Source organism: Equus caballus, chromosome 16 (assembly GCF_041296265.1).
Source record: "Equus caballus isolate H_3958 breed thoroughbred chromosome 16, TB-T2T, whole genome shotgun sequence".
NCBI classification, from domain to species: domain Eukaryota; kingdom Metazoa; phylum Chordata; class Mammalia; order Perissodactyla; family Equidae; genus Equus; species Equus caballus.
Genome location: NC_091699.1, coordinates 26,665,346 through 26,672,239, shown reverse-complemented (window position 1 = coordinate 26,672,239; position 6,894 = coordinate 26,665,346). Strand labels below are relative to the sequence as shown.

General features: G+C 44.4%; 1 protein-coding gene across 24 annotated transcripts in view; it reads left to right on the top strand.

The window, feature by feature from the left end:
• The first annotated feature begins 1,134 nt into the window (after nucleotides 1-1,134).
• The window catches only part of CHL1 (cell adhesion molecule L1 like), a 211,553-nt gene continuing 205,793 nt past the window's right edge, over nucleotides 1,135-6,894 (top strand). For 3 of the 24 annotated variants that reach the window (XM_070238595.1, XM_070238590.1, XM_023620071.2), the window contains exon 1: nucleotides 1,255-1,704. The gene's annotated coding sequence lies outside the window, so the exon portion shown is untranslated. Of the gene's footprint in view, nucleotides 1,705-1,755; nucleotides 2,041-2,273; nucleotides 2,728-6,894 lie in introns of those variants that run through there. The other 21 variants (XM_070238597.1, XM_070238589.1, XM_070238581.1 and 18 more) reach the window with 17 other exon arrangements.

The following is a 6,894-nucleotide window of genomic DNA, read 5'->3' as shown; positions in this document are numbered from 1 at the left end:
CCTAGAGAAAAGGAGAGATAGATGTTTAAGAGGACTCCGTTGGTCTAGCCAGGATGGAGTTTTGTGTCTTTGCTCAGGGGATGTTTGCCCAGAAGGTGGTAAACTGAGACCAACTTGGCTTTGTGTCTCCTTGACCTTGGAAATGTTTTCCTACTGGCACAGTATTTTCCCTGTTGGAATTTTATTCAATATTCCATCTTTGTTTCTACTTTAGAAAACACGCCACGTGAATAATGATGCCTAAGGCAAAGAAATTACTCTAGCAGTACAATTTAAACTCAGGACAAACCCTGCCCTCACTTGCATTTGCAATTTGCAACTCACTCAGTAAGAACTGTGCCCACACATGAACTGACAGAATCGGGGCTGCAAGGTTAGCAATTATTAAAATTTAAAAGTCCACTTATTCATTTTCAAACTATTTTATTCAGCTGCTTCTGAAGCAGAAGCCTGAGTTACTTTCCTTCTTGCCACTCACTACAGGGGCATCCAGCTCTGAGGGTAGCTCATAGCTCTAAATGTCCTCATTGTTCCATGCACTAGATGAGAACAAAACCAGACTGTACGGTCAACCTCACTGCCTTAGTGGAGTAAAAACTAGAAGTCAATGATTCTCTTACCATCAAAGAGGACTTAACTGCAACAGAATTTTTTTAAGTGGCATTGTGTGAAAATTTTGCAAAATAAGATCATGATGGGAAAAAAAGAGAAAGGGATATATAAATCACTTATACTGTAAAAAGCCTGTAACGTTCCCATACTAATTTTGGAATCCTAAAATAAAATTCACATTTTTGTGTGGAACTGATAAGGCATCAGAAATGGCCCTTTGCCTTGGAAATAAGCATGCAGGGTTTTCTTCCATCCTATCATAGTGAATTAATACAAAATAGGAAAAACGTTGGGGAACAATATGGTAAAATTATAGACCATAAGCATTTAGACAAAATTTTTAAAAATGGTAACAGTGGAAGGTGCTGAAATTTATGTATGTAATAATTTGGCAGCTTATAGTAGAAGCATCTTTTGTAAATTAAATAGCAAGCCCCATCGTGCCTCTAAATGAGGAAGGAAAGCAAAAAGAATATTTTTAATAGGTCCATGGCATCACATCCCTCCAACGTGCCGTAATGGGGGAAATCAGACTGGCGACTCGTGTCTGGAATATGTACCGAATGGAATCATCAGGAGGGGGAGGGGTGTCTTTAAAATCTCTCTTTTGCGGATAAAAGGGGTAGCGATTCCACCTCTTTTGACCATAAATGCTGAAAACGACCAGCAAAGTTTTGGCTTCGTCCCTTGTTTTTTACCATGAAATAAAAGTCTTCCGTCTGTAACTCTCCCTGTCCCATGGGAGTGTGCAAAGGGAGGGAAAACAAGCGGCGTGGGTGAGGGGTGGCGGAGCAGAACCGAGGAAGAGAGGAGAGGCGCGAGCCAGCCTCTGCCAGGAGGGCGTGGAGCCGAGCGCAAGCCAGAACAGGTCCTGCGTCCTCGCGGCCGGTGCCAGCGGCGGGCGGGGCGCGGCCGGTTCTCCTCGGAGCGACTCGCGTGCGGATCAGCCCGGAGCGCCGGCAAGAAACTCCCCTGGATCCGCGCGGTGCTGCCGGACCCTGCACGTCCTCCTCCTGCTCCAAGCCAGCTCGGGGGGAAGTTTCCCCCAGGGAAGGTACCGAACGGATCAGAAGCGACTCAGGTGTATCAGAGGTAGGGGCGATTTGCATCTGTCTTGCTAGCTCGGGGGGGAAGAGCCAAGTCACCGATAGCCAACTCTTAGGGCGAGATGTAGGGAGGATTAAGGGTTTGCTCCTGGGAGGAGGGGATCAACCCCATTGTGGACAGGAAATGGTGCGCAATCAGGGCTCCATTCTTGCCCAAAGTGGGATGGTGCAGGTCCCTCAGCTCTAACCCTGGAAGAGACACCCCCTCACCCAGCCCCGCCCCCTGGTGGCTGAGGCTGGATTCAGACAGCTCCGGGTCAGTCGGATGGAGTAAAGGCGGTCCTCGAATCCTCCAGCTCCCACTTTCTCCTCCAGGTCACTGGTAGGTTAACCCTGTCATTCCTACAACCTCCCTTACCCCTACCCCGCCCTATTCTCTGGAGAGAATTCCACAGCCTCCTGAAGGTTCCAGCCCTCTCTCGAGTGGGTGGTCGGAGGTCCAGCTGGGGTGGAGGTCAGTCCTGGCCTCATTCCTCCCTGCCCGAGACCTACTCTTGGGTCGTAGGGCTCAGTTCCTTCCCCTCTCCCCCCAGCCCTATCTTGCTCCCACTCTCAGGAGAGGATTCCGGATCCCAGTGGGGTTCCGTGCACGCAGCCAGCTTCATATGGGGGATCTGTGGACTGGTGGGTTGAGGGGGCGAGTAAACGGGGAGGGTTAGGAGCTCCACCTCCACAGACTGCCGTGGGGGCGAGAGGGCAGGCCAGGGTCCTGGTTGCCATGGCTCCCTGGTAGCCGAGCTGGGGGAGCTAGAGATGCCAGTCACGGATGGTCCCTGCTTCCTCTTTGTGCCTCTCTCTCTTTTTTTGAGTGAGAGTGTGCGTGGGGAGGGAGCAGGGAGAAAGTGATTAATTTGGAGAGCAGGGATTGGAGCCGGGAGGCTGGGGAAAGCCACCCCCTTCTTTCCCACTCCTCTTGCTCGCGGCGAGCCGCACTTTCTCAGTCAGGGGCAGGGCTGAGGAATTCCTGCAAAAAACCAGGGGTCGGAGAAGCCGCCGCCGCGCCGCCCAGGTACCCACGCCCGGAGCCGCGCCCTGGGGCGAGCGCGGGGTGGTGGCCGGGCTGTCAACCGGGAGGGCGGGCAGGGGAAGCGGTGGGAGGCAAGTGGCCGAGGGCAGGTTTGTAGTTGCACGGCAGGGCGGCGCCGCGCGGACAGAGCCGCCGGCTCAGCGCTCAGCTAGGGGCGCCGGCCTCAGCCCCGCCCGCGCAAGCCATGGAGAAGCCCCCAAGCCGGCCGGTGGCCACCCGGGCACGCGCGTGCGCTACTGCGCGCTCCCTGGAACGCCCCGGGCGGGAGTGGCGGGGGGCTGGGGGGGATTGCGCGTGCGCGCGGAGGTGGGCAACTAGTGAGCCACCTGGACCAGCTCATGGCAGAGTCTTTCTGGGTGCCCACGTGGGATGGAATTCCAGCTCCACCATCTCTGTGATGTGTGATTTTGGACGAGCCATTTAGCTACTCCGTGCCTCAGTTCCCAGTTCCCCCTTTTAAAGAATAGGGATAATGTCAATACCCTTATTGAGTCGTTGCACGACTGGAATGAGATAATCCAAATAGACAGTTTAGCCCCTTGTCTGATGCGTAATAAACATTCAAAAGTTATAGTTGCTGATGGTGTTACTGTTATGAATTAATCCTCAAATTAATTAGATATGGTGGGTTCTTCATTCTCTGCATCGTTATTTAAGGCAAAATAGTTTTTTCTAATTTTAGAAAATATCAATTAATATTAGTATTACTGGCCAGTCCAACTCCTACAGAACTGTGGATTGCAGCAGATTGGAAGATACAAACTGACCAACTCCTGGTCAAGTTGGCTTGTCAGTATATTGATTAAGAGAGAAGCTTAGAAAGCTATTTTTTTTTTTAAAGATTTTTATTTTTTTTCCTTTTTCTCCCCAAAGCCCCCCAGTACATGGTTGTGTATTCTTCGTTGTGGGTCCTTCTAGTTGTGGCATGTGGGACGCTGCCTCAGCGTGGTCTGATGAGCAGTGCCATGTCCTCGCCCGGGATTCGAACCAACGAAACACTGGGCCACCTGCAGCGGAGCGCGCGAACTTAACCACTCAGCCACGGGGCCAGCCCCAGCTTAGAAAGCTATTTGAAGAAACTTTTAGAGACAGGAAAAAAAAGAGTTTATTCTATGACTTTGTATGTAAGACTTTGTGTTTCCTCTTTCACGTGCTGATGTTGCAGTTGGATTTGTCTTAATTTCAGTCTCTTTGTGGTAGACCACTCTATGGCTTTCATAATTTAATTTGATTCTAGAATCTAGCGTGTAAACCACCTTTCCATTTCATGGCCTTAAGTGCTGCCGTGGATTTACCTCCAGTAATGGCAGAGCATAGTGCATAATCATTCCTTGCAAGCTCCTGAATATTGTCCATGAATAAATGGAGACAAAAAGTTCTTTCTGGGCAGGTGTGAGTACTGGCTATGGCAGGTCATTAGAAATCTCTTTGGGGGCATGTCTGTATCCACTCTACTGCGTGAGTGCAGGACTATGATGATTAATATATGCTTTCCAGATTGTTCTCTGTTGCAAATATACTTATGGGTCCTTTCCTTTTTAAAGAAAAGGCTGTAGATGTCTATTGCTGCCTCGTGGTTATACAGATACTCCAATTTACCTGGTCATAAGCAAACTATACACCCCATGGAACTAACTGCAGGTCTGATAGGATTTGATATTGCATATAATATATTTGTTACCTTTAATTTACCCATTAAATGAACTGGTTTTCAATAAAAATTTAAAAACTCATTTGCTTATTAAAATATAGGCATGTCTTGGTGGATCTGAAGCAAGTACAACCAGACACATGTCACCATCACAAAGCTCCTTATAATTTTTACAAAATAGACCTCATCTAGGAAAATATTGGCTGGACAGAAGCTTGATTTTGTAGTGTTACTTCTGAAATCTTTGAGGATAGAACGCTGTTTGAGCCAGCATTACTTTGTTGCAATAATTAGGGTGATTCATTTTTATGGAGAATTAAATAAGAGTAATGATGAAGACTGATTTCGGATTCTACTAGTCTTTATCTCATAAAGGAAAATTAAGTAATAGAGGGGCTAATGGCATCAGATTTGAAGGAATGAGCATCAGGAAGCCCTGTGAGTATCAATTCAGATAGCAGAATATTGCTTCAAGTTTGACTTTTGCATGACAGCACCCCATTCTTCACAGTGAATATGTCATCTTTAAAAGGTACCTTGAGGAATTAGCGTGACAGCTTGCCTGAAATTCATGTGATCATTTACATATTGTCTCCCAGGAGCATTGGCATTAAATGTTTCATTTATTGGAAATTATTTTGCCCTTTGATTTATGACAGCCAACAGTGCCACAGAGTCTAATGTATTTTAGAAATGAAAATTTAGCTTTTCACTATTTTGTATTTTCCCTAAAAATCTAAGCAGTGATGCACATGGAAAGCTTAAGGTAGGCCAAAGACAAAAGGTGACAGAAGGAAACCGTGACAGATGGGGAGTGTTGAGTCTGAATTTGGGGAGCTAACTGACATGTAAAGGTATAATCTTGAGGACCCACTTGTCTCTATAGTAAGGCTGTTTGCAATGATGTGCTGTATTATCTGATTCAATCAGTGCTCCTTGTTATTTTTTCAAATCGAGACTGAGAATACTATATTTTCAATTATGAACATTTTGATTACAGCTTCGTTCTAACTAACTAATTCAGTCTGAAGAGAATGCAATTATTATGGTGATTTACATACAATATGCTAAGTTAACACAGCTAATGAGTGAAAGCATAATATTCTTTCTATTCATTCCTGAAAAAATATTGTGCTAAGCGTTCTTTCAAAGAAAAGAGTACATTATTCCCCAGCATTTTATGTCTACCTACAAGTAGAATTGGCATTGAGCCATTTTCTCTGCTATTAAAGTGACGTCTCTCACATTTTGGAGATCACATGCTTCTCACCGTTTTTAAGGGGGGATGGAAACAATTCTCAATTTAATTAGATATGGTGCTTTCTCCTTTCTCTTTATCTCTATTGGAGGAAAGATTCTGTATTTTTCTAATTTTGGAGGCTGGTTACCACCTTAAACATTACTAATTACTGCAGTTTATTTTATGTGTTTTGCAATGGTGTAGTTAGTTAATTATAGCTTTCTCATTAGCACCATGTAGAGAATAATGAATTAACACATCCCTTTGATAAAGAGAACATCCAAGTTTATCTTCCGAGAATAAAAGTGTTATTGTGTTACCGAAAGTCACTATAATTTTCCCAAGAAACAAATTGGTTGGAATTCTCTAGCACTGGGATAAGAAGCTTGATGAATGAGTTGGATTGATCACAAACAAGTGGGAGTAGAGCTGTGGTTGCTTGGCAACCTAACATTATTCTGCAATTTCTTCTGGTATATTTATCCAGTAAACTAGAAAATTCTGTTTTGTTAACGAATGTTTTTAGTCAGTGCACAAATAGACCATAACTAATTGAGATTTTATGTATTGTGGATAAAAAATGATCCTGCTTACCTTCCCATTGTGTTTAGATAATAAAAATACAAAGAGACAGCATATTCTGTTTTCAATTTTTTTATTTTCTGTAAAAAATGTTAATTTCATTTTCACATTAGTTTGTTCCTACCAAAAGATTACAGCTTGTTTATCTCTTTGGAAGTGAAATGATTAGGAGCGTGTGTGTGTGTGTGTGTGTGTGTGTGTGTATTTATTTACTATTTTTCAGTAAGAATCAGGAATAGAGTTCGAACTAAGATGAATTCTTCAAAAATCATGGTATGCTGGTTAAAGTAACAATTTGGTAAATTTAGGGAGGCATAAACATCCAATCCAAATGATGCTGGCAGATGATGATAAGAATAATAAATGTATTGAATTTGGCAAATATAAAAATACACTCTATTCTTTGACCAGGGTTTCTTCTCTGGGTGATCTTATATTCTCTCTTCCAATGTTTTGGTGCAGCTCGTTCCCCTGTAGTTTCAAAGGAGCTCAGCAAAGCCATTCGTTGCCTATCTTCTAAAATCACCTCTCCCTAACTCCAGGGACTACAATTTATCATTTCCTATTCAGCCTATGAATTTTAGTATGCATCACAATCATAAAATTCTTGAGGGCACACGTTCCTTTTACGCATGTCGTAAATCCTTACAATGTCTGGCACAGTGGGAAACAAACT